Source organism: Procambarus clarkii, chromosome 36 (genome assembly GCF_040958095.1).
Source record: "Procambarus clarkii isolate CNS0578487 chromosome 36, FALCON_Pclarkii_2.0, whole genome shotgun sequence".
Lineage (NCBI taxonomy): Eukaryota > Metazoa > Arthropoda > Malacostraca > Decapoda > Cambaridae > Procambarus > Procambarus clarkii.
The window spans coordinates 2,339,266-2,366,647 of NC_091185.1; the positions used below are offsets into that span (position 1 = coordinate 2,339,266).

The following is a 27,382-nucleotide window of genomic DNA, read 5'->3' on the forward strand; positions in this document are numbered from 1 at the left end:
AGACCAGTGTAGGGGCGCCCTTACGCTCGTATGTCAGGTCCCCAGCACCAGAGACCAGTGTAGGGGCGCCCTTACCTTCTACTTTTTCTGTAGCTTACTCCAGAAAATTCGGGTTTACTCTGGAGAAAATACTCCAGAGATTCGGGTTTACTATTCGACTCCTCGACAGAGGTGCGGGGAACTGGTCGGTGTGAGTGTCGGGTTCGCTTGTTGCAGGGTTGTGGTTCGAGGCTGGAAGGTGTGTGGGGACTGCTTCTTGTCCACCACAACTCTTCTAGTAGTAAAAAATAGACATTCTGACTTATCATTTTTGTCCTGATAAGTACCTTAATTTTTCCGCTTAACACCCGTTCTTCTGCTAGTTGTGCTTCCCGCAACTCTCCCCCAGCTTACCCCCTTCTCGCCGCCCCCCATTCAAGCAGCCCCTCACGCCCCCACTCACCCCTCACGCCCCCCACTCACCCCTCACGCCCCCCACTCACCCCTCACGCCCCCCCACTCACCCCACACGCCCCCCACTCATGCCTCACGCCCCCCACTCACCCCTCACGCCCCCCACTCATCCCTCACGCCCCCCACTCACCCCTCACGCCCCCCACTCACCCCTCACGCCCCCCACTCACCCCTCACGCCCCCCACTCACCCCTCACGCCCCCCACTCACCCCTCACGCCCCCCACTCACCCCTCGAGGTCCAGAACAATGGATTAAGAGAGGAACTTATGAAGACTTTGGTGATGGGCAATTTGTCTTGGTTCTGCGTCTCTGGTAATCCTGGGAAATATTTCTCCCTCCTTCCCCTCATCCTCTAAGACCAGGGCCTCTCCCCTCGTGGTCTGGGGGGGGGTGAGGGGAAGGGAGACCACAGGACCACGGTCTTACCCTTCATATGGGCGCACTTGTAGCAAGTTTATCATCATTGTCCTAAAATTTTCCTAGCGATTACTCAGTTAAATTTACTTAACAGATCAGCGACTGGCGGACTTCTTGCAAGGTCAGCGTTCGATCCCCCGATGGTTATCTTGAGGTTCTCTTGAGATGATTTCAGGGCTTAGTGTCCCCGCTGCCCGGTCCTTCAGTAGGCCTCCACTCCTAGGAAGCAGCCCGTGACAGCTGATTGACTCCCAGGTACTTATTTACTGCTAGGTAACAGGGGCATCAGGGTGAAAGGAAACTCTGTCCATTGTTTCTCGTCGGTGCCCGGGATCGAACCCGGGACCACAGGATCACGTTTTCAGTGTGCTGTCCACTCAGCCAGCGGCTTCCCGGATCGTTCAAGTGGCTTAAGAGACATTTCCTTCACTGTCCTAAGTCATACAGGCTTAGCGGCTTCTTCTGATAATGACCGTATTACCTGCCCGTTGTCGACAGGAAGCTTGCCCTTAGCCTCATCCAGGGCCCCCCTGACCTTCCCCGGAACGCCACTCACAACAGTTGATTGAAACAGTGTCCCACGGTTGTAACCCGAGAATGTAGACTACTGTGCTAAGAGATCTACAAGCTAAGATATTATTAATGTTAATAAAGCGGGGTAGAAATAGCATGGTACCCACGGTGAACTGTAAGCTCTCAACCCCCTCCCATCACCCCTCCCCCCCCTACCCACAACCCCCTCCCATCACCCCTCCTCCCCCCAACCCACAACCCCCTCCCATCACCCCTCCTCCCCCCTACCCACAACCCCCTCCCATCACCCCTCCTCCCCCCTACCCAAAACCCCCTCCCATCACCCCTCCTCCCCCCTACCCACAACCCCCTCCCATCACCCCTCCTCCCCCCCCTACCCACAACCCCCTCCCATCACCCCTCCTCCCCCCTACCCACAACCCCCTCCCATCACCCCTCCTCCCCCCTACCCACAACCCCCTCCCATCACCCCTCCTCCCCCCCCTACCCACAACCCCCTCCCATCACCCCTCCTCCCCCCTACCCAAAACCCCCTCCCATCACCCCTCCTCCCCCCTACCCACAACCCCCTCCCATCACCCCTCCTCCCCCCTACCCACAACCCCCTCCCATCACCCCTCCTCCCCCCCTACCCACAACCCCCTCCCATCACCCCTCCTCCCCCCTACCCACAACCCCCCTCCCATCACCCCTCCTCCCCCCTACCCACAACCCCCTCCCATCACCCCTCCTCCCCCCCCCCTACCCACAACCCCCTCCCATCACCCCTCCTCCCCCCTACCCACAACCCCCTCCCATCACCCCTCCTCCCCCCTACCCACAACCCCCTCCCATCACCCCTCCTCCCCCCTACCCACACCCCCTCCCTTCGCTCCCCCCCCCCCTCCCTCCCCTCCCACCAAAACAGGCGGTTGTGAGACAGTTGCTCCAGCCATCATAGTGTAGTTGAACACCGTGTGGGTGGAAATACTCTCCGTGACCTCTGTTGACCTGAAATTGTTTCTGTGTGTCTCTCTCTCTTTCTCCTCAGCCTCTCTCTCTCTCTCTCTCTCTCTCTCTCTCTCTCTCTCTCTCTCTCTCTCTCTCTCTCTCTCTCTCTCTCTCTCTCTCTCTCTCCCTGCCGCCATAGTGACAGTATTGGGCAGCGCCACTCATCCTGTGAGTGGACACACCGCCATAGTGACAGTATTGGGCAGCGCCACTCATCCTGTGAGTGGACACACCGCCACAGTGACAGTATTGGGCAGCGCCACTCATCCTGTGAGTGGACACACCGCCATAGTTACACTATTAGGCAGCGCCACTCATCCTGTGAGTGGACACACCGCCATAGTGACAGTATTGGGCAGCGCCACTCATCCTGTGAGTGGACACACCGCCATAGTGACAGTATTGGGCAGCGCCACTCATCCTGTGAGTGGACACACCGCCATAGTGACAGTATTGGACAGCGTCACTCATCCTGTGAGTGGACACACCGCCATAGTGACAGTATTGGACAGCGTCACTCATCCTGTGAGTGGACACACCGCCATAGTGACAGTATTGGACAGCGTCACTCATCCTGTGAGTGGACACACCGCCATAGTGACAGTATTGGGCAGCGCCACTCATCCTGTGAGTGGACACACCGCCATAGTGACAGTATTGGGCAGCGCCACTCATCCTGTGAGTGGACACACCGCCATAGTGACAGTATTGGGCAGCGCCACTCATCCTGTGAGTGGACACACCGCCATAGTGACAGTATTGGGCAGCGCCACTCATCCTGTGAGTGGACACACCGCCATAGTGACAGTATTGGGCAGCGCCACTCATCCTGTGAGTGGACACACCGCCATAGTGACAGTATTGGACAGCGTCACTCATCCTGTGAGTGGACACACCGCCATAGTGACAGTATTGGGCAGCGTCACTCATCCTGTGAGTGGACACACCGCCATAGTGACAGTATTGGGCAGCGTCACTCATCCTGTGAGTGGACACACCGCCACAGTGACAGTATTGAGCAGCGCCACTCATCCTGTGAGTGGACATTCCGCCATAGTGACAGTATTGGGCAGCGTCACTCATCCTGTGAGTGGACACACCGCCATAGTGACAGTATTGGGCAGCGCCACTCATCCTGTGAGTGGACACACCGCCACAGTGACAGTATTGGGCAGCGCCACTCATCCTGTGAGTGGACACACACACTGCCATAGTGACAGTATTGGGCAGCGTCACTCATCCTGTGAGTGGACACACCGCCATAGTGACAGTATTGGGCAGCGCCACTCATCCTGTGAGCGGACACACCGCCATAGTGACAGTATTGGGCAGCGTCACTCATCCTGTGAGTGGACACACACTGCCATAGTGACAGTATTGGGCAGCGCCACTCATCCTGTGAGTGGACACACACTGCCATAGTGACAGTATTGGGCAGCGTCACTCATCCTGTGAGTGGACACACCGCCACAGTGACAGTATTGGGCAGCGCCACTCATCCTGTGAGTGGACACACCGCCATAGTTACAGTATTAGGCAGCGCCACTCATCCTGTGAGTGGACACACCGCCATAGTGACAGTATTGGGCAGCGCCACTCATCCTGTGAGTGGACACACCGCCATAGTTACAGTATTAGGCAGCGCCACTCATCCTGTGAGTGGACACACCGCCATAGTTACAGTATTAGGCAGCGCCACTCATCCTGTGAGTGGACACACCGCCATAGTGACAGTATTGGGCAGCGCCACTCATCCTGTGAGTGGACACACCACCATAGTGACAGTATTGGGCAGCGCCACTCATCCTGTGAGTGGACACACCGCCATAGTGACAGTATTGGGCAGCGTCACTCATCCTGTGAGTGGACACACCGCCATAGTGACAGTATTGGGCAGCGCCACTCATCCTGTGAGTGGACACACCGCCATAGTGACAGTATTGGGCAGCGTCACTCATCCTGTGAGTGGACACACCGCCATAGTGACAGTATTGGGCAGCGTCACTCATCCTGTGAGTGGACACACCGCCATAGTGACAGTATTGGGCAGCGCCACTCATCCTGTGAGTGGACACACCGCCATAGTGACAGTATTGAGCAGCGCCACTCATCCTGTGAGTGGACACACCGCCATAGCAGCATGTACAACACTCCCCAATAGGAAGAAAACCCGCTGGGTTGTTCATCCTGTCACTTGTACCCAGACACAGCTGGGACTTGCTTAACTGTCTCAAGTGAACAGCTCCTAAAACAAGAAGATTAACATCTGTCAACCCATAGGATCTTACGTTATGTTGCGGGTGCAAAATGGGGAAATCTTTTATGAATAGTTTCGATTTTTAACAGTGTTTTACTCACTCAAACAATGTGTTAGTGTTTGAGGAGGGGACTGGCTGGTAGAACACACACACACACACACTATTAATATAATAGAGAGAGCAGCTTCAGTTGCCTGCAGGAATGGCTCAAGACTCTTAATCATGGGTGATTTCAACCATGGAAAGATAGACTGGGAAAATGGGGACCCACATGGTGGTGCAGATACGTGGCGAGCTAAACTCTTGGAAGTGGCAACAAGGAATTTTCTGAGCCAGCATGTCAAGGAACCGACAAGAATGAGAGGCAATGATGAACCAGCTAGACTCGACTTAATATTCACCCTGAATGAGTCAGAAATAAGGGAAGTCAAAGTTGAAGCCCCCATAGGAATGAGTGACCACAGTGTACTGACCTTTGAGTACTTGGTGGAGGTAGGGATAACCTATCCAAGGATGGGAGTGGAGGGGAAAAGACTGAATTACCGAAGAGGAAAATATGACGAGATGAGGAACTTCCTCAGGGGAATACCATGGGAAACAGAACTTAGAGACAAGAATGTGCAGGTCATGATGGATATTGTCACCCAAAAGTGCCAGGAAGCTGCAGACAGGTTTATCCCAGTCCAAAAGGAGAAAAACGAAAAACAACAGAAAAACCCATGGTTCAACCAGGAATGTAAGGTAGCGAAACAACTGAGTAAAAGAACATGGAGAAACTACAGAAATAACAGAACACCAGAGAGCAGGGAGAGATACCAGAGGGCCTGAAATTAGTACATCAGAGTGAGGAGGGAAGCAGAGAGACAGTTTGAAAATGACATCGCGAGTAAAGCCAAGACCCAACCAAAGCTGCTCCACAGCCATATCAGGAGGAAAACAGCAGTGAAGGAACAAGTGATGAAGCTGCGGAAAGGGGAGAACAGATACACAGAGAATGACAAGGAGGTGTGTGAAGAACTCAACAAGAGATTCCAGGAGGTCTTCACAATAGAACAAGGAGAAGCCCCTGCACTAAATGAGGAGGCGGCAAACCAAGCAACCTTGGAGGAATTTGACCTCACCAGTGATGAGGTCAAAAGGTGTCTGCTGGAGCTAGATGTGACAAAGGCTGTTGGGCCTGATAGAATCTCACCATGGATACTAAAGGAAGGTGCAGAAGCACTAAGTGTGCCACTCTCTATGGTGTATAACAGATCACTGGAAACAGGAGACTTACCAGAAAGTTGGAAGACAGCTAACGTGGTCCCAATATACAAAAAGGGTGACAGGCAAGAGGCACTGAATTACAGGCCAGTTTCCTTAACTTATATACCATGCAAGGTGCTGGAGAAGATCGTGAGGAAAAGGCTCGTAGAGCATCTGGAGGGAAATAACTTTGTAACGCACCACCAACATGGGTTCAGAGATGGTAAATCGTGCCTCACAGGTTTAATAGAATTTTATGACCAGGCAACGAAAATTAGGCAGGAAAGAGAAGTTTGAGCCGACTGCATTTTCCTGGATTGCCAAAAAGCCTTTGACACAGTATCCCATAAAAGGCTGTTAAAAAAGTTGGAGCAACAGGCAGGAGTAAAAGGGAAGGTGCTCCAGTGGATAAGGGAGTACTTAAGCAACAGGAAACAGCGAGTAACGGTGAGGGGGAAGACATCAGAGTGGCGAGATGTCACCAGCGGAGTCCCACAGGGCTCAGTACTTGGACCCATCCTGTTTCTAATATATGTGAACGATCTTCCAGAGGGTATAGACTCATTCCTCTCGATGTTTGCTGATGATGCAAAAATTATGAGAAGAATCAAGACGGATGAAGATAGACAGAGACTACAGGATGACCTGGATAAACTGGAGGAATGGTCTAGAAAATGGCTGCTGAAGTTCAACTCTGGAAAGTGTAAGGTGATGAAATTAGGCGAAGGGAGCAGGAGGCTGAACACAAGGTATCATCTGGGAGGGGAAATCCTGCAAGAATCAAATAGAGAGAAGGATCTGGGGGTTGATATCACACCGAACCTGTCCCCAGAGGCCCACATCAAAAGAATATCATCAGCGGCATATGCTAGACTGGCCAAGAAAGAACTGCCTTCAGAAACTTGTGTAAGGAATCTTTCAGAACCCTGTATACCACTTATGTAAGACCAATCCTGGAGTATGCAGCTCCAGCCTGGTGTCCATACCTAGTTAAACACAAGACAAAGTTAGAGAAGATTCAGCGGTATGCCACCAGGCTCGTCCCGGAACTGAGAGGATTGAGCTACGAGGAAAGGCTAAAGGAGCTGAACCTCACATCCCTGGAAAACAGAAGAGTAAGGGGAGACATGATAACCACCTACAAAATTCTCAGGGGAATTGACAGGGTGGACAAAGACAAACTCTTCAGCACGGGTGGGACACGAACAAGGGGACACAGGTGGAAACTTAGTACCCAGATGAGCCACAGAGACGTTAGAAAGAATTTTTTCAGTGTCAGAGTAGTTAATAAATGGAATGCACTAGGAAGTGATGTGGTGGAGGCTGACTCCATACACAGTTTCAAATGTAGATATGATAGAGCCCAGTAGGCTCAGGAATCTGTACACCAGTTGATTGACAGTTGAGAGGCGGGACCAAAGAGCCAAAGCTCAACCCCCGCAAGCACAATTAGGTGAGTACAATTAGGTGAGTACACACACACACACACACACACACACACACACACACACACACACACACACACACACACTAGAAGGGACAGAAGAAAGTGAGCCTCAAAGCGATGTACACTAACATAGATGGAATTACAAATAAAGCAAATGAGCTTGGAGAACTGGTACTCGAGGAAAACCCAGACATAATAGCCCTCACAGAAACAAAGATCACGAAAACGATAACAAATGCAGTGTTCCCACAGGACTATTATGTTATGAGGAAAGAGAGGGAAGGAAGAGGTGGGGGTGGTGTAGCTCTGCTGGTAAGAAAAGGCTGGGATTTTGAGGAGATGGTTATTCAGGGCTGTGAAGGTTTCAGTGACTACATAGCAGGTACTGTAACAAATGGAGGGAAAAAAATAATAGTCGCAGTCATATATAATCCACCACCAAATGACAGAAGACCTAGACAGGAATATGATAGAAACAACATGGCCACCATTAACATAATAGAAAGAGCAGCTTCTGTTGCTAGCAGGAATGGATCTGGACTACTAATTATGGGAGACTTCAACCATGGGAAGATAGATTGGAAGAACAGAGACCCGCATGGAGGACCAGAAACATGGAGAGCTAAGCTGCTGGACGTGGCAACAAGAAACTTTCTAAGCCAGCACACCAAAGAACCAACAAGAATGAGAGGAGAAGATGAACCAGCAATGCTTGATTTGATATTTACCCTAAATGAATGGGATATAAGGGAAGTTAAGATGGAAGCGCCCTTGGGAATGAGTGACCACAGTGTATTGAACTTTGAGTACTTGGTAGAGCTAGGACTTATCTCCCCCAAAAAAGAACTAGGAATCAAAAGGCTGGCATACCGAAAGGGGAATTAAGAACAGATGAGAAGTTTCCTAAGTGAAATACCTTGGGACACAAACCTCAGAGACAAGTCTGTACAGGGTATGATGGACTATGTTACCCAAAAGTGTCAGGAGGCAGTAAACAGGTTCATCCCGGCCCAAAGGGAAAAATCCGAGAAGCAACAGAAGAATCCATGGTATAATAGGGCATGTATCGAAGCGAAGAAACTGAACAAAAAGGCGTGGAGGAACTTCCGGAATAACAGAACACCAGAAAGCAGAGAGAGATACCAGAGAACCAGGAATGAGTATGTCAGGGTGAGAAGAGAAGCAGAGAAAAATTTTGAAAATGATATAGCAAACAAAGCCAAGACTGAACCAAAGCTACTCCACAGTCACATCAGAAGGAAAACAACAGTGAAAGAACAGGTATTGAAACTTAGAACAGGCAAGGACAGGTATACAGAGAATGACAGAGAGGTGTGTGAGGAACTCAACAAGAGGTTCCAGGAGGTCTTCACAATAGAACAGGGTGAGGTCACTGTGCTAGGAGAAAGGGGGGTAAACCAGGCGGCCTTGGAGGAGTTCGAAATTACGAGAGAGGAGGTCAAGAGACACCTGCTGGATCTGGATGTTAGAAAGGCTGTTGGTCCAGATGGGATCTCACCATGGGTACTGAAAGAGTGTGCAGAGGCACTTTGCTTGCCACTCTCCATAGTGTATAGTAAGTCACTAGAGACGGGAGACCTACCAGAAATATTTAAGACGGCGAATGTGGTCCCAATATACAAAAAGGGCGACAGACAAGAGGCACTGAACTACAGGCCAGTGTCCTTGACTTGTATACCATGCAAGGTGATGGAGAAGATCGTGAGAAAAAACCTGGTAACACATCTGGAGAGAAGGGACTTCGTGACAAATCGCCAACATGGATTCAGGGAGGGTAAATCTTGCCTTACAGGCTTGATAGAATTCTACGATCAGGTGACACAGATTAAGCAAGAAAGAGAGGGCTGGGCGGACTGCATTTTCTTGGATTGTCGGAAAGCCTTTGACACAGTACCGCATAAGAGGCTGGTACATAAGCTGGAGAGACAGGCAGGTGTAGCTGGTAAGGTGCTCCAGTGGATAAGGGAGTATCTAAGCAATAGGAAGCAGAGAGTTACGGTGAGGGGTGAGACCTCCGATTGGCGTGAAGTCACCAGTGGAGTCCCACAGGGCTCTGTACTCGGTCCTATCTTGTTTCTGATATATGTAAATGATCTCCCGGAAGGTATCGATTCATTTTTCTCAATGTTTGCGGACGATGCTAAAATTATGAGAAGGATTAAAACAGAAGAGGACTGTTTGAGGCTTCAAGAAGACCTAGACAAGCTGAAGGAATGGTCGAACAAATGGTTGTTAGAGTTTAACCCAACCAAATGTAATGTAATGAAGATAGGTGTAGGGAGCAGGAGGCCAGATACAAGGTATCATCTGGGAGAAGAAATTCTTCAGGAGTCAGAGAAGGAAAAAGACTTGGGGGTTGATATCACGCCAGACCTGTCTCCTGCAGCACATATCAAGCGGATAACATCAGCGGCATATGCCAGGCTGGCCAACATACGAACGGCATTCAGAAACTTGTGTAAAGAATCATTCAGAACTTTGTATACCACATATGTCAGGCCAATCCTGGAGTATGCAGCCCCAGCATGGAGTTCATATCTAGTCAAGGATAAGACTAAACTGGAAAAGGTTCAAAGGTTTGCCACCAGACTAGTACCCGAGCTGAGAGGTATGAGCTACGAGGAGAGACTACGGGAATTAAACCTCACTTCGCTGGAAGACAGAAGAGTTAGGGGGGACATGATCACCACATTCAAGATTCTGAAGGGGATTGATAGGGTAGATAAAGACAGTCTATTTAACACAAGGGGAACACGCACAAGGGGACACAGGTGGAAACTGAGTGCCCAAATGAGCCACAGAGATATTAGAAAGAACTTTTTTAGTGTCAGAGTGGTTGACAAATGGAATGCATTAGGAAGTGATGTGGTGGAGGCTGACTCCATACTCAGTTTCAAGTGTAGATATGACAGAGCCCGATAGGCTCAGGAATCTGTACACCTGTTGATTGACGGTTGAGAGGCGGGACCAAAGAGCCAGAGCTCAACCCCCGCAAACACAACTAGGTGAGTACAACTAGGTGAGTACTAGAAGAGGTGGCAGCAAACCAGGTGACCTTGGAAAGGTTCGAAATTACAAGAGATGAGGTCAAGAAGCACCTATTGGAGCTGGATGTGAGAAAAGCTGTTGGGCCGGATGGAATCTCACCATGGGTATTGAAAGAGTGTGCAGGAGCACTTTGCCTACCACTCTCCATAGTGTATAGTAGGTCACTGGAAACGGCGGACCTACCAGAAATATGGAAGACTGCTAATGTAGTACCAATATACAAAAAGGGTGACAGACAAGAGGCACTGAACTACAGGCCAGTGTCCTTAACTTGTATACCATGCAAGGTGATGGAGAAGATTGTGAGAAAAAACCTAGTAACACATCTGGAGAGAAGAGACTTCGTGACAACCCATCAACATGGGTTCAGGGAGGGTAAATCTTGCCTTACAGGATTGATAGAATTCTACGATTAGGTGACAAAGATTAAACAAGAAAGAGAAGGGTGGGCGGACTGCATTTTTTTGGACTGTCGGAAAGCCTTTGACACAGTACCCCATAAAAGGTTGATGCATAAGCTGGAGAAACAGGCAGGAGTAACTGGTAGGGCGCTCCAGTGGATAAGGGAGTACCTAAACAATAGGAAGCAGAGAGTTACAGTGAGGGGTGAGACCTCAGACTGGCGTGAAGTCACCAGTGGAGTCCCACAGGGCTCTGTACTTGGACCTATCCTGTTTCTGATATACGTAAATGATCTTCCAGAGGGTATAGACTCATTCCTCTCAATGTTTGCTGACGACGCCAAAATTATGAGAAGGATTAAGACAGAGGAGGACAGCTTGAGGCTTCAAGAAGACCTGGACAAGCTGCAGGAATGGTCGAACAAATGGCTGTTAGAGTTTAATCCAAGCAAATGTAATGTAATGAAGATAGGGGTAGGAAGCAGGAGACCAGATACAAGGTATCACTTGGGAGATGAAATACTTTAAGAGTCCGAGAGAGAGAAAGACCTGGGGGTTGATATCACGCCAGACCTGTCCCCTGATGCTCACATCAAGAGGATAACAGCAGCAGCATATGCCAGGTTGGCTAACATAAGAACGGCCTTTAGAAACTTGTGTAAGGAATCATTCAGAACATTATATACCACATATGTCAGACCAATCCTGGAGTATGCGGCACCAGCATGGAGTCCATATCTAGTCAAGCATAAGACTAAAATGGAAAAGGTTCAAAGGTTTGCCACCAGACTAGTACCCGAGCTGAGAGGTATGAGCTACGAGGAGAGACTACGGGAATTAAACCTCACTTCGTTGGAAGACAGAAGAGTTAGGGGGGACATGATCACCACATTCAAGATCCTCAAAGGAATTGACAGGGTTGATAAAGACAGGCTGTTTAACACATGGGGCACACACACTAGGGGACACAGGTGGAAACTAGGTGCCCAAATGAGCCACAGAGATATTAGAAAGAACTTTTTTAGTGTCAGAGTGGTTGACAAATGGAATGCATTAGGAAGTGATGTGGTGGAGGCTGACTCCATACACAGTTTTAAGTGTAGATATGATAGAGCCCAATAGGCTCAGGAACCTGTACACCTGTTGATTGACAGTTGAGAGGCGGGACCAAAGAGCCAGAGCTCAACCCCCGCAAGCACAACTAGGTGAGTACAACTAGGTGAGTACACACACACACAAACGAGAAGATTCAAACAAGGAAGAGCTACCTGCAATATGTGGGAGAATTAAAAAATGTATTCCTCAAGAGGGACATGACGAGGGAGGAGAGAGCCACGGTGGCAGAAGCAAGGAAGAGGCACAGGGGCGAGAGGGGAAAACCAGGAAATCACAGCTCCCAACACAACATCCCCAGAGGCGAGGGGGGAACCCACAACCTGCTACCCAGTAAAACCAGAGGGGAGGGCAACCCCACCACCCTCCTCTGCATAGAACTCCCCTACCCCAAACCATCCCTGCCCTCTCTCAAATGCTCAGCCAAATTTCCCTCGCCCAACACCCAATCCCCACCCTTCTACCCCTCCCCTCCTCCCACCAAGTTCCCCTTCCCCCCCTTTTCCTTCCTATTCTCCCTGCCTCCTCTTGCACCCCATACCCTCCCTGTCCCTCCCCCCTTCACTTGACCCCTCCCACTCCTCAACCCAGTATCCTCTGAGACCCTGTTATCCACCTCACAGGTCCTCACACCCATGGAACAGCTTCCCCCACCAACAGAACACTCACCAAGAAGGCGATTTGAGGAGGGACAAAAGAAAGTGAGCCTCAAGGCAATGTACACTAACATAGATGGAATTACAAATAAAGCAAATGAGCTTGGAGAATGGGTACTAGAGGAAAACCCAGACATAATAGCACTCACAGAAACAAAGCTAACGAAAACCATAACAAATGCAGTGTTCCCTCAGGACTATTATGTTATGAGGAAAGAGAGAGAAGGAAGAGGCAGTGGTGGTGTAGGTCTGTTGGTAAGAAAAGGCTGGGACTTTGAGGAGATGGTTATTCAGGGCGGTGAGGGTTTCAGTGACTACATAGCAGGTACCATAACAACTGGAGGGCAAAAAATTATAGTTGTAGTCATATATAATTCCCCACCAAATGACAGAAAACCCAGACAGGAATATGATAGAAACAACATGGCCACCATTAACATAATAGAAAGAGCAGCTTCTGTTGCTAGCAGGAATGGATCTGGACTACAAATTATGAGAGACTTCAACCACAGGAAAATAGACTTGGAGAACAGAGACCCGCATGGAGGACCAGAAACATAGAGAGCTAAGCTGCTGGACGTGGCCACAAGAAACTTTCTAAGCCAGCACATCAAGTAACCAACAAGAATGAGAGGAGAAGATGAACCAGCAATGCTTGATTTGATATTTACCCTAAATGAGTGGGATATAAGGGAAGTTAAGATGGAAGCACCCTTGGGAATGAGTGATCACAGTGTATTGAACTTTGAGTACCTGGTTGAGCTAGGAATTATCTCCCCCAAAAAACAACTAGGCAACAAAAGGCTGGCATACCGAAAAGGGAATTATGAGGAGATGAGAAGTTTCCTGAGGTAAATACCTTGGGACACAGACCTCAGAGCTAAGTCTGTATAAGACATGATGGACTATGTCACCCAAAAGAGTCAGGAGGCAGTAAACAGGTTCATCCCGGCCCAAAGGGAAAAATCCGAGAAGCAACAGAAGAATCTATGGTATAATAGGGCATGTATGGAAGCAAAGAAACTGAACAAAAGGGCGTGAAGGAACTTCCGGAATAACAGAACACCAGAAAGCAGAGAGAGATACCAGAGAAGCAGGAACGAGTATGTCAGGGTGAGAAGAGAAGCAGAGAAAAGTTATGAAAGTGATATTGCTAATAAAGCCAAGACCGAACCAAAGTTACTGCACAGTCACATCAGGAGGAAGACAACAGTGAAGGATCAGGTGATGAAACTTAGGACGGGTGAGGACAGGTACACAGAGAATGACAAAGAGGTGTGTGAAGAACTCAACAAAAGGTTCCAGGAGGTCTTTACAATAGAACAAGAAGAGGTCACGGAGTTAGGAAAGGTAGCAGCAAACCAGGCGTCCTTGGAAAGGTTCGAAATTACAAGAGATGAGGTCAAGAAGCACCTATTGGAGCTGGATGTGAGAAAAGCGGTTGGGCAGGACGGAATCTCACCATGGGTATTAAAAGAGTGTGCAGGAGCACTTTGTTTGCCACTCTCCATAGTGTATAGTAGGTCACTGGAGACGGGAGACCTACCAGAAATATGGAAGACGGCTAATGTAGTCCCAATATACAAAATGGGTGACGAAAGGCACTGAACTACAATGCCTAGGAGAGACGAAAGAGGCACTGAACTACAGGCCAGTGTCCTTAACTTCTATACCATGCAAGGTGATGGAGAAGATTGTGAGAAAAAACCTAGTAACACATCTGGAGAGAAGAGACTTCGTGACAACCCATCAACATGGGTTCAAGGAGGGTAAATCTTGCCTTACAGGCTTAATAGAATTCTTCGATCAGGTGACAAAGATTAAGCAAGAAAGAGAAGATGGGGGGACTGCATTTTTTTGGACTGTCGGAAAGCCTTTGACACAGTACCCCATAAAAGGTTGATGCATAAGCTGGAGAAACAGGCAGGAGTAACTGGTAGGGCGCTCCAGTGGATAAGGGAGTACCTAAGCAATAGGAAGCAGAGAGTTACAGTGAGGGGTGAGACCTCAGATTGGCGTGAAGTCACCAGTGGAGTCCCACAGGGCTCTGTACTCGGACCTATCCTGTTTCTGATATACGTAAATGATCTCCCAGAGGGTATAGACTCATTCCTCTCAATGTTTACTGACGAAGCCAAAATTATGAGAAGGATTAAGACAGAGGAGGACAGCTTGAGGCTTCAAGGAGACCTGGACAAGCTGCAGGAATGGTCGAACAAATGGTTGTTAGAGTTTAACCCAAGCAAATGTAATGTAATGAAGATAGGGGTAGGGAGTAGGAGACCAGAAACAAGGTATCATTTGGGAGATGAAATACTTCCAGAGTCAGAGAGAGAGAGAAAGACCTGGGGGTTGATATCACGCCAGACCTGTCCCCTGAAGCTCATATCAAGAGGATAACATCAGCGGCATATGCCAGGTTGGCTAACATAAGAACGGCCTTTAGAAACTTGTGTAAGGAATCTTTCAGAACATTATATCCCACATATGTCAGACCAATCCTGGAGTATGCGGCTCCAGCATGGAGTCCATATCTAGTCAAGGATAAGACTAAACTGGAAAAGGTTCAAAGGTTTGCCACCAGACTAGTACCTGAGCTGAGAGGTATGAGCTACGAGGAGAGACTACGGGAATTAAACCTCACTTCGTTGGAAGACAGAAGAGTTAGGGGGGACATGATCACCACATTCAAGATTTTCAAGGGAATCGAAAGGGTAGACAAAGACAGGCTATTTAACATAAGGGGCACACGCACTAGGGGACACAGGTGGAAATTGAGTGCCCAAATGAGCCCCAGAGATATTAGAAAGAACTTTTTTAGTGTCAGAGTGGTTGACAAATGGAATGCATTAGGAAGTGATGTGGTGGAGGCTGACTCCATACACAGTTTCAAGTGTAGAAATGATAGAGGCTCAGGAATCTGTACACAGAGCCCAATAGGCTCAGGAATCTGTACACCTGTTGATTGACGGTTGAGAGGCGGGACCAAACAGCCAGAGCTCAACCCCTGCAAACACAACTAGGTTAGTACACACACACACACACACACACACACACACACACACACACACACACACACACACACACACACACACACACACACACACACACACACACACACACTCACACTGACACACACACTCACACACACTCACACACACACACACACACACACACACACACACACACACACACACACAGTAACAAGGATAAGGCAGGACAGAGAAGGCTGGGCAGACTGCATATTTCTTGACTGCCAAAAGGCCTTTGATACGGTACCGCACATGAGACTGCTATACAAACTTGAGAGGCAGGCAGGAGTAAGCGGAAAGGCCCTAGTATGGGTGAAGAACTACCTAACAGGAAGGAGCCAGAGGGTAATGGTAAGGGGCGAAAAGTCGGACTGGCGAACAGTAACAAGTGGAGTACCTCAAGGATCGGTGCTGGGACCAATCCTCTTTCTAATTTACGTAAATGATATGTTTACAGGAGTGGAATCATACATGTCGATGTTTGCAGATGACGCAAAATTAATGAGAAGAGTTGTGACAGACGAGGATTGTAGGATCCTCCAAGAGGACTTAAACAGGCTGCAGAGATGGTCAGAGAAATGGCTACTGGAGTTTAACACCAGTAAATGTAAAGTTATGGAAATGGGATCAGGTGACAGGAGACCAAAGGGACAGTACACAATGAAGGGGAACAGCCTACCTGTAACGATTCGAGAAAGAGACCTGGGAGTGGATGTGACACCTAGTCTAACTCCTGAGGCACATATAAATAGGATAACGACAGCAGCGTACTCTACACTGGCGAAAATTAGAACTTCATTCAGAAACCTAAATGAGGAAGCTTTTAGGGCGCTTTACACTGCCTACGTGAGACCCGTCTTAGAGTATGCCGCGCCATTATGGAGCCCCCACCTGAAGAAACACATAAAGAAACTGGAGAAGGTTCAGAGGTTTGCGACGAGGCTTGTCCCAGAGCTACGAGGGATGGGATATGAAGAGCGGCTGAAGGAACTGAACCTTACGACACTAGAGAAAAGAAGGGAGAGAGGAGATATGATAGGGACATATAAAATACTCAGGGGAATTGACAAAGTGGAAATAGATCAAATGTTCACACGTAATAATAACAGAACGAGGGGACATGGGTGGAAACTGGAAACTCAGATGAGTCACAGAGATGTTAGGAAGTTTTCTTTTAGCGTGAGAGTAGTAGAAAAATGGAATGCACTTGGGGAACAGGTTGTGGAAGCAAATACTATTCATACTTTTAAAACTAGGTATGATAGGGAAATGGGACAGGAGTCATTGCTGTAAACAACCGATAGCTAGAAAGGCGGGATCCAAGAGTCAATGCTCGATCCTGCAAGCACATATAGGTGAGTATATAGGTGAGTACACACACACACACACACACACACACACACACACACACACACACACACACACACACACACACACACACACACACACACACACGAGCTGACATGTCTTGTTCCATTTGCCACCACTGACCTGTTAATGGCCTCCTCCAGCGCCCCCCCCCCTGCGCCATTAGAGTGCCCGCCCCTGGCACCACCGTCACTTGCTGTGACAGCCGGTGACACCTCGCCACCGTGCCACTGTGAGTTTAGGGCACTAAGGGGTGCCAAGTGTAACCGACTAACAACTGCACATCATCCCTTGTGTCCACAGTCAAGAGCCAAATGAGTAACAGCGGAGGAAAGTTGAGGGTGGAGAATGAGTTGAGGAATGAGTTACGTGAGAGAGGGAGTGCTCACGGAACGGGAAGTAGAGGAAGAAACGTGAGAGTAATTGGGAGGTGAAGGGAACGTAGATAATAGAGAGAGTGGGAAAGGAGGAATGAGAGGAACGCAGAAAAGGTGTTTTTTTGTGTGTGTGTGGTAATGACTCCGCCCGTCAGGCTGTGTTGTTGTTGATGTTTTTATAAGGTGGCTGCGGATTCAGCCGTCTTCGCTAGTCAAGTCGGATTGTTGTGATTAGTTTTTTGTTGTTGTTGTTTGTTTGTTTTTATATTTGTTTATGCTGCTGCTAATGTTTTTATTGTTTGGTATTATTAACTCTGCTTCGACTGCTACCATTATTATTATTATTATTATTATTATTATTATTATTATTATTATTATTATTATTTACTGCCTGTACCCGGCCACAGCAACCTTCCCTGTCCCCTCGTCCTCCCATGTTGTTGTTATAGATTCAGCTACTCGAAAGTTCCAAGTAGCACGGGCTATGGTGAGCCCGTAACTTACCTGGCACAGGAGCGGGGTAAGAAGCACGGGCTATGGTGAGCCCGTAGTGGACTTACCTGGCACAGGAGTGGTGCCGTGCTTACAATTCTCCACTCCCCCACCTCCTCGTCCTCCCCACCATTCCCCCATCCCCAGTCCCCTTGTTTTCCCTACTATCCCTCACTCCACCGTTCCCTCGTCCACCCCACCATTCCCCCCTCCCCCTTGTCTTCCCCACCATCCCCCACTCCCATATCCCCTTGTTCTCCCCACCAGTCTCCATTCCCCCATCATTCCCCTACTCCCCTCGTCCCCACCATCCCCCAATTCCGGAGTCCCCTCGTCCTCCCCACCATTACCCTCTCCCTTGTCCGATGCATTCCGAAATGATCTGGTATTCCCTTCAGAAAACAAGGAACATTAAATGATCTGATGTTCCCATCACTGAAACAGTTAAAAACCAAATGAAAAACAATGAAAAAATAAAAAAATAAACTATACTCATGAAAGGAATGGTATGGTAAACAACACAGCTCAATTCCAAGGCAATGTCCCGCAAAATAATTAAATCAAAATGAAAATAAATCGAAATCTATGAAAATTTAATTTATCAATGCGATCGGAAACACTGAAATGGAATCGTAACATATTTAGTATAGCAAATGTTGCTCTTGCGAGCAACAGATGGCGTTGTTTAAAAAAAAAAACATGTTTTTACCTGTCACAGGTGAGGCATGTATATAGTAGGTATATAAAAACACGCGCCTCTTCGAATGCAACGTTGTGTCAAAATTTAAAAGCAATCGGTAACCCGCCAAACACACACCGAAACTACGACGTTGGTACAACGTTCGAACAAGTTTTAACACCTCCTAACCAGTTATAACAACCAATATAGCAAGTTGTAACAACGTTCTAATACGTCATAAACACGTTAAACCAAGATGTAACAACTTTATTACAAGTTGTAACAAGCGGAAAATAGAGACAGTTTTGGTTTGTGTTTCCAGGGAAAGAGGTTTCGAAAATTTCACTCACATGAAAAACACACGAAAAACACAGTTTTTCAGAAAAAGCATGTTTTTTTTTTTTTTACCGTCACAGACGTGAAATCTATATAGTATGTATATAAAGACCTGCTCGGAGGCGAATGGAACGTTGTGTGAAAATTTCAAAGCAATCGGTGAAAGTCTTTCGGAGATTAGTGAAATGCTCGAATTTCACGAACATTTCCATTTATATTTATATAGATTGTTGCTCTTTTATTAACACACACACACACACACACACACACACACACACACACACACACACACACACACACACACACACACACACACACACACACACACACCCTTGCGAGGGAGGTGGGAGGTCCCCCCCACCCTTGCGAGGGAGGTGGGAGGTCCCCCCCACCCTTGCGAGGGAGGTGGGAGGTCCCCCCCACCCTTGCGAGGGAGGTGGGAGGTCCCCCCCACCCTTGCGAGGGAGGTGGGGGGTCCCCCCCACCCCCTCTATCCTTCCCCCTCCCAACCTCTCAACCTCTATCTGTCTCCCAACCTTACGCTATCTCCCAACCCCTCTATGCCCTCCCTAATCTTCAGACCCAGTATGCCCTTCCTACTCCAGACCTACCTACCCAGGCCCTACCCCAGACCCTCCTACCTACCTTCCTAGAAGCCCAGCCCCCAGTAGCCCCCCAAGCACCCCTCCTGAACTCTTTCACCCCTTATACACCCCCCGGACCCCCCCAGACACCCCCCGGATCCCCCCGGACATCCCCCGGACCCTCCCCGCCCCCAGTCATCCCCCAGACACCCCCCAGATCCCCCCTGCCCCCAGTCACCCCCCAGACATCCCCCAGATCCCCCCAGACACCCCCCAGAGAAAGGGAGAACTCTGGTACAAGAGTTTCCATGAAGAATCTCAAAGTTTGGTACACCAATGCTGATGGGGTATCTAATAAAGCAGAAGAGATAAAAGAAAGAGTGAGTGAAGCAGATCCTGACATAGTTGCAATTGTGGAAACTAAAATTAATGACATGATCTCAGATGTAATCTTTCCTGAAGGGTACCAGGTGATACGAAAAGAGAGGACACAGAGACAGGGAGGGGGAGTAGCACTCCTAATAAAGCGGAAATGGAAGTTTGAAGACCTGGGAAATCGAGTTACCAATGTGTGCACAAGCTTCATACATGGAACTCTGACAGTAGATGGGAGGAAGATTGTGATCTTGGTAATCTACAATCCCCCACCAAACAGTAGAAGACCCAGGCAGGAGTATGATGACAACAACAAAGCATGTATAGATGAACTGCAGAAGGCAGCAACACTAGCCCACAGAATGAGAGCGAAGCTGCTGATCATGGGGGACCTAAATCATGGAGAGATAAATTTTGAATCAAGAAATCCCCATGGAGGGAACGAAACGTGGGGAGCAAAATTAGTAGATGTTATAGACAGGAATTTCCTGACACAACATGTGAAGGAAGACACAAGGGAAAGAGGAGGAGATGCACCGAGCCTATTAGACCTGATTTTCACCCAGAACGTAGAAGATATCGAGAATTTAGAGCATGAAATACCTCTAGGGGCCAGTGACCATTGTGTCCTAGTCTTTGACTACATGATGGAATTCAAACTTATGACAATGGGACAAGAGATCTGGGAAAGGAGAGCTGACTACAGGAAAGGGGACTATATGAGGATAAGGGACTATCTGGGTGAAGTGCAGTGGTAGGAAGAAATTAGAGGAAAAACAGTCCAAGATATGATGGACCTAGTCATACAGAAATGCCAGGAGGCCGAAGAGAGATTTATACCAACGGTAAAGGGAAAAAATAAGAAGGAATATAATAACCCATGGTTTAATAGACAGTGTCAGGAAGCAAAAATGGCCAGCAGGCGGGAGTGGAGGAAGTACAGAAGACAAAGAACAGAGGAAAACAGAAGCAGATACAACAGAGCTAGGAACGATTACATTAACATAAGACGAACATCGGAAAGGGACTATGAGAACGATATTGCAATCAAAGCGAAAAAACAACCTAAGTTACTACACAGTCATATAAGAAGAAAAATGTCGGTGAACGACCAAGTGACAAGACTAAGGAAGACAGAGGGGGCATATACTGAAAGTGACAAGGAAATCTGCGAGGCACTGAATGCCAGTTTCCATGGAGTGTTCTCTACCGAGCCTGAGCAGCTCCCATTGTTGGAAGGGGTTACCCTAGATGAAAGACTATCAGATATAGAGGTGACAGCAGAGGAGGTAATGAAACAGTTGACAACTCTAGATACAACTAAAGCAGTTGGACGTATCACCGTATCGTATCGTTGGACGTATCAACTAAAGTATCACCGTGGATACTAAAAGAAGCAGCGCAGGCCCTCAGCGTGCCTCTGGCAATGATCTTTAATGAGTCACTTATGTCAGGAGAATTGCCCAGTTGCTGGAAGAAGGCAAATGTCGTGCCGATCTTCAAGAAAGGAGATAGGGAGGAGGCACTTAACTATAGACCTGTATCACTGACAAGCATCCCCTGTAAAATACTGGAAAGAATAATTAGGCTACGACTGGTTGCACACCTGGAGAACATTAGGTTTGTGAACAAACATCAACATGGGTTCTGGACAGGGAAATCGTGCCTAACAAACCTTCTGGAATTCTATGATAAAATAACGAGGATAAGACAGTACAGAGATGGTTGGGCAGACTGCATATTTCTGGACTGCCAAAAAGCCTTTGATACAGTACTGCTGTTCAAGCATACATGAGACTGCTGTTCAAGCTCGAGAGGCAGGCGGGGGTGGGGGGAAAGGTCCTAGCATGGATAAGGAACTACCTAACAGGAAGGAGCCAAAGAGTTATGGTAAGGGGCGAGAAGTCGGACTGGCGAACAGTAACAAGTGGAGTACCACAAGGATCGGTGCTGGGACCAATTCTATTTCTTGTATATGTTAACGACATGTTTACAGGCGTAGAGTCCTACATGTCGATGTTTGCGGATGATGCAAAGTTGATGAGAAGAGTTGTGACAGATGAGGATTGCAGGATCCTCCAAGAGGACCTGAACAGATTGCAGAGATGGTCAGAGAAATGGCTACTAGAATTCAACACGAGCAAATGTAAAGTTATGGAAATGGGACTAGGAGATAGGAGACCAAAGGGACAGTACACAATGAAGGGGAACAGCCTACCTGTAACGACGCGTGAATGAGACCTGGGAGTGGACGTAACACCTAATCTATCTCCTGAGGCACATATTAATAGGATAACGACAGCAGCGTACTCTACACTGGCAAAAGTTAGAACATCATTCAGAAACCTAAGTAAGGAGGCATTTAGGGCGCTTTACACTGCCTACGTAAGGCCAGTCTTAGAGTATGCCGCCTCATCATGGAGTCCCCATCTGAAGAAGCATATAATGAAACTGGAAAAGGTTCAGAGGTTTGCAACGAGACTCGTCCCAGAGCTACGAAGGATGGGGTATGAGGAGCGCCTGAGGGAACTGTGCCTTATGACACTAGAAAGAAGAAGGGAGAGGGGGGACATGATAGGAACGTATAAGATACTCAGAGGGATTGACAGAGTGGACATAGACGAAATGTTCACACGGAATAGTAACAGAACGAGGGGACATGGATGGAAGCTTGAAACTCAGATGAGTCACAGAGATGTTAGGAAGTTTTCTTTTAGCGTGAGAGTAGTGGGAAAATGGAATGCACTTCAGGAACAGGTTGTGGAAGCAAATACTATTCATAATTTTAAAACCAGGTATGATAGGGAAATTGGACAGGAGTCATTGCTGTAAACAACCGATGCTCGAAAGGCGGGATCCAAGAGTCAATGCTCGACCCGGCAGACACAACTAGGTGAGTACAACTAGGTGAGTACACACACACACACACACACACACACACACACACACACACACACACACACACACACACACACACACACACACACACACACACACACACACTCACACACACACACACACACACACATTCACACACACACACACACACACACACACACACACACACACACACACACACACACACACACACACACACACACACACACACACACACACACACACACACACACACACATTCACACACACACTCACACACACACACTCACACACACACACACATTCACACACACACACACACACACACACACACACACACACTCACACACACACACACACACACACACACACACACACACACTCACACACACACACACACACACACACACACACACACACACACACACACACACACACACACACAGAACTGTTGTAACACAAGATGAAATTTCTGATAGTTAAGAAGTTTTAAAGTTCCATTTCCCAACGTTGCCAGTACTGTAGTTCCTTTTGAGTGTGTTTTGCGTGCAATTGCATCATGGTCTCATTTGTCGCAGACTTTTCCAAAGTCTGTGAATATTGTGTCTGCATTTTGCTTGTCTTCCATGGCACAAGGAGAGAAAAAGAAGAGTTTGGGGAGATATAATCACCACATACAAAATTCTCAGGGGAATTGACAGGGTAGATAAGGACAGATTATTTAGCATGGGTGGTTGCTGAAATGTAGGGAGTACAGAGAACATATACGGCATACATAGACGCGATAAAGCACCTAAATTATTGAGATCGTCTCAAAGCTCTCCAAATGTACTCACTAGAAAGGAGACGAGAGAGATACCAAATAATATACACGTGGAAGATACTGGAGGGCCAAGTACCAACTCTACACAGTAAATTAACAACGTACTGGAGTGAACGATATGGAAGAAAATGCAGAACAGAACCAGTGAAGAGCAGAGGTGCCATGGGCACAGTCAGAGAACACTGTATGAACATCAGAGGTCCGCGGTTGTTCAACATCCTCCCAGCGAGCATAAGAAATGTTGCCGGAACAACCGTGGACATTTTTCAGAGAAAACTGGATAATTTTCTCCATGGAATGCCGGGCCAACCGGTCTGTGGTGGGTATGTGGGCCTGCGGGCCGCTCCAAGCAACAACCTGGTGGACCAAGTTCTCACAAGTCAAGCCTGGCCTCGGACCGGGCTTGGGGAGTAGAAGAACTCCCAGAACCCCATCAACCAGGTATCATGCAGACACCAGTAGATTGACACACACACATACACACATAGGGCACTGGTGGCTGAGTGGACAGTACGCTGGAGACGTAGTCCTGTTGACCGGGGTTCGATTCCGAGCGCCGGCGGAAACCCAGACACAAGTGTCCCCCAGACACAAGTGTCCCCCAGACACAAGTGTCCCCCAGACACAAGTGTCCCCCAGACACAAGTGTCCCCCAGACACAAGTGTCCCCCAGACACAAGTGTCCCCCAGACACTATTGTCCCCCAGACACACGTGTCCCCCAGACACTAGTGTCCCCCAGACACTAGTGTCCACCAGATATTAGTGTCCTCCAGACACACGTGTCCCCCAGACACTAGTGTCCCCCAGACACTAGCGTCCACCAGACATTAGTGTCCCCCAGACACACGTGTCCCCCAGACACTAGTGTCCCCCAGACACACGTGTCCACCAGACATTAGTGTCCCCTAGACACACGTGTCCCCCAGACACTAGTGTCCCCCAGACACTAGTGTCCCCCAGACACTAGTGTCCACCAGACATTAGTGTCCCCCAGACACACGTGTCCCCCAGACACTAGTGTCCCCCAGACACTAGTGTCCCCCAGACACTAGTGTCCACCAGACACACGTGTCCCCCAGACACACGTGTCCCCCAGACACTAGTGTCCACCAGACATTAGTGTCCCCCAGACACTAGTGTCCCTCAGACACTAGTGTCCCCCAGACACTAGTGTCCACCAGACATTAGTGTACCCTAGACACACGTGTCCCCCAGACACTAGTGTCCCCCAGACACTAGTGTCCCCCAGACATTAGTGTCCCCCAGACATTAGTGTCCCCCAGACACTAGTGTCCCCCAGACACTAGTGTCCCCCAGACACTAGTGTCCCCCAGACACAAGTGTTCCCCCCAGACACTAGTGTCCCCCAGACACTAGTGTCCCCCAGACACAAGTGTCCCCCAGACACAAGTGTCCCCCAGACACAAGTGTCCACCAGACACACGTGTCCCCCAGACACACGTGTCCCCCAGACACACGTGTCCCCCAGACACAAGTGTCCCCCAGACACAAGTGTCCCCCAGACACAAGTGTCCCCCAGACACAAGTGTCCCCCAGACACACGTGTCCCCCAGACACAAGTGTCCCCAGACACAAGTGTCCTCCAGACACAAGTGTCCCCCAGACACAAGTGTCCCCCAGACACAAGTGTCCCCCAGACACAAGTGTCCCCCAGACAAAAGTGTCCCCCAGACAAAAGTGTCCCCCAGACACAAGTGTCCCCCAGACACAAGTGTCCCCCAGACACTAGTGTCCCCCAGACACAAGTGTCCCCCTGACACAAGTGTCCCCCAGACACAAGTGTCCCCCAGACACAAGTGTCCCCCAGACACACGTTTCCCCCAGACACAAGTGTCCCCCAGACACAAGTGTCCCCCAGACACACGTGTCCACCAGACACAAGTGTCCCCCAGACACAAGTGTCCCCCACACACAAGTGTCTCCAGACACACGTGTCCCCCAGACACAAGTGTCCCCAGACACACGTGTCCCCCAGACACAAGTGTCCCCCAGACACAAGTGTCCACCAGACACAAGTGTCCACCAGACACAAGTGTTCCCCCCAGACACTAGTGTCCCCCAGACACTAATGTCCCCCAGACACAAGTGTTCCCCCCAGACACTAGTGTCCCCCAGACACAAGTGTTCCCCCCAGACACTAGTGTCCCCCAGACACTAGTGTCCCCCAGACAATAGTGTCCCCCAGACACTAGTGTCCCTCAGACACTAGTGTCCCCCAGACACAAGTGTCCCCAGACACACGTGTCCCCCAGACACAAGTGTCCCCCAGACACAAGTGTCCACCAGACACAAGTGTCCACCAGACACAAGTGTTCCCCCCAGACACTAGTGTCCCCCAGACACTAATGTCCCCCAGACACAAGTGTTCCCCCCAGACACTAGTGTCCCCCAGACACTAGTGTCCCCCAGACACTAGTGTCCCCCAGACACTAGTGTCCCCCAGACACTAGTGTCCCCCAGACACTAGTGTCCCCCAGACACTAGTGTCCCCCAGGCACTAGTGTCCCCCAGACACTAGTGTCCCCCAGACACTAGTGTCCCCCAGACAATAGTGTCCCCCAGACACTAGTGTCCCCCAGACACTAGTGTCCCCCAGACACTAGTGTCCCTCAGACACTAGTGTCCCCCAGACACTAGTGTCCCCCAGACACTAGTGTCCCTCAGACATTAGTGTCCCCCAGACACTAGTGTCCCCCAGACACTAATGTCCCCCAGACACAAGTGTCCCCCAGACACAAGTGTCCCCTAGACACAAGTGTCCCCCAGACACTAGTGTCCCCCAGACACTAGTGTGCCCCAGACACAAGTGTCCCCCAGACTCAAGTGTCCCCCAGACACTTGTGTCCCCCAAACACAAGTGTCCCCCTCCAACAAACACGTGTTCCCCTCAACAAACACGTGCCCCCCCCCCCAACAAACACGTCTCCCCCCAACAAACACGTGCCCCCCCCCACAAACACGTGCCCCCCCCCCCCAACAAACACGTGTCCCCCCCGCTAACACGTACCCCCCCACGGAACAAACACGTCTCCCCCCACAAACACGTGTCCCCCCCACTAACACGTACCCCCCCACCCCCCGAACAAACACGTGTCCCCCCCCCAAACACGTGACTTACAAGCATGTGTTCTCCACAAACACGTGACTTACAAGCATGTGTTCTCCACAAACACGTGACTTACAAGCATGTGTTCTCCACAAACACGTGACAGAAGGCATGTCCTCATATTGCTGATGGATGAGGTGAAAGATCCTGATCAATCAGCCTGTTCATCCATCACTTTAGGACGTCCTTCCCTCTGGCTGTCCCCTCACTCACATAACTGAGGGGACATTCTCTCCTTCAGTCGAGTCTTGAGATAATTTTCTTTTTCTCTCCTAATATATTTACTGACAGGGTGATGACCGCTCGTCAATTATCAATTATCTATATGAGGTTATAAATCAATTTAATTATTGCCTATTTTCTGCGCCGTCAGTAGCCAATTCAGCCAATTATTACTTATTTTTACATCTTTCGTGTTAAATCAGTTTATGATTCAATTTGATCTATTATTTCCTCTTGTGTGCTGCTTCTCTCATTCGGATGAGAAATGTTTCTCATTCCTATGAATCTTTGTGAGGTTAGGTTAGGTTAGGTTAGGTTAGGTTAGGTTAGGTTAGGTTACCTAGGTTCCCTAATGAATACCTTTGCTGCTTCCTATATATAATGTTTTTTTTTTATTATTATTATTATTTTCTACCACAAACGTGGCCACACATTTACAATGCTAACCAGCACTTGACAGCTGAGTAGGCAGCATTTGGGATTCGTAGTCCTGATGTTCCGGG

At 48.9% G+C, this 27,382-nt stretch overlaps 1 pseudogene; it reads right to left on the minus strand.

Moving 5' to 3' along the window:
* LOC123756177 (putative mediator of RNA polymerase II transcription subunit 26) overlaps positions 1–27,382 on the minus strand; it is a 91,159-nt pseudogene that overhangs the window by 7,577 nt on the left and 56,200 nt on the right.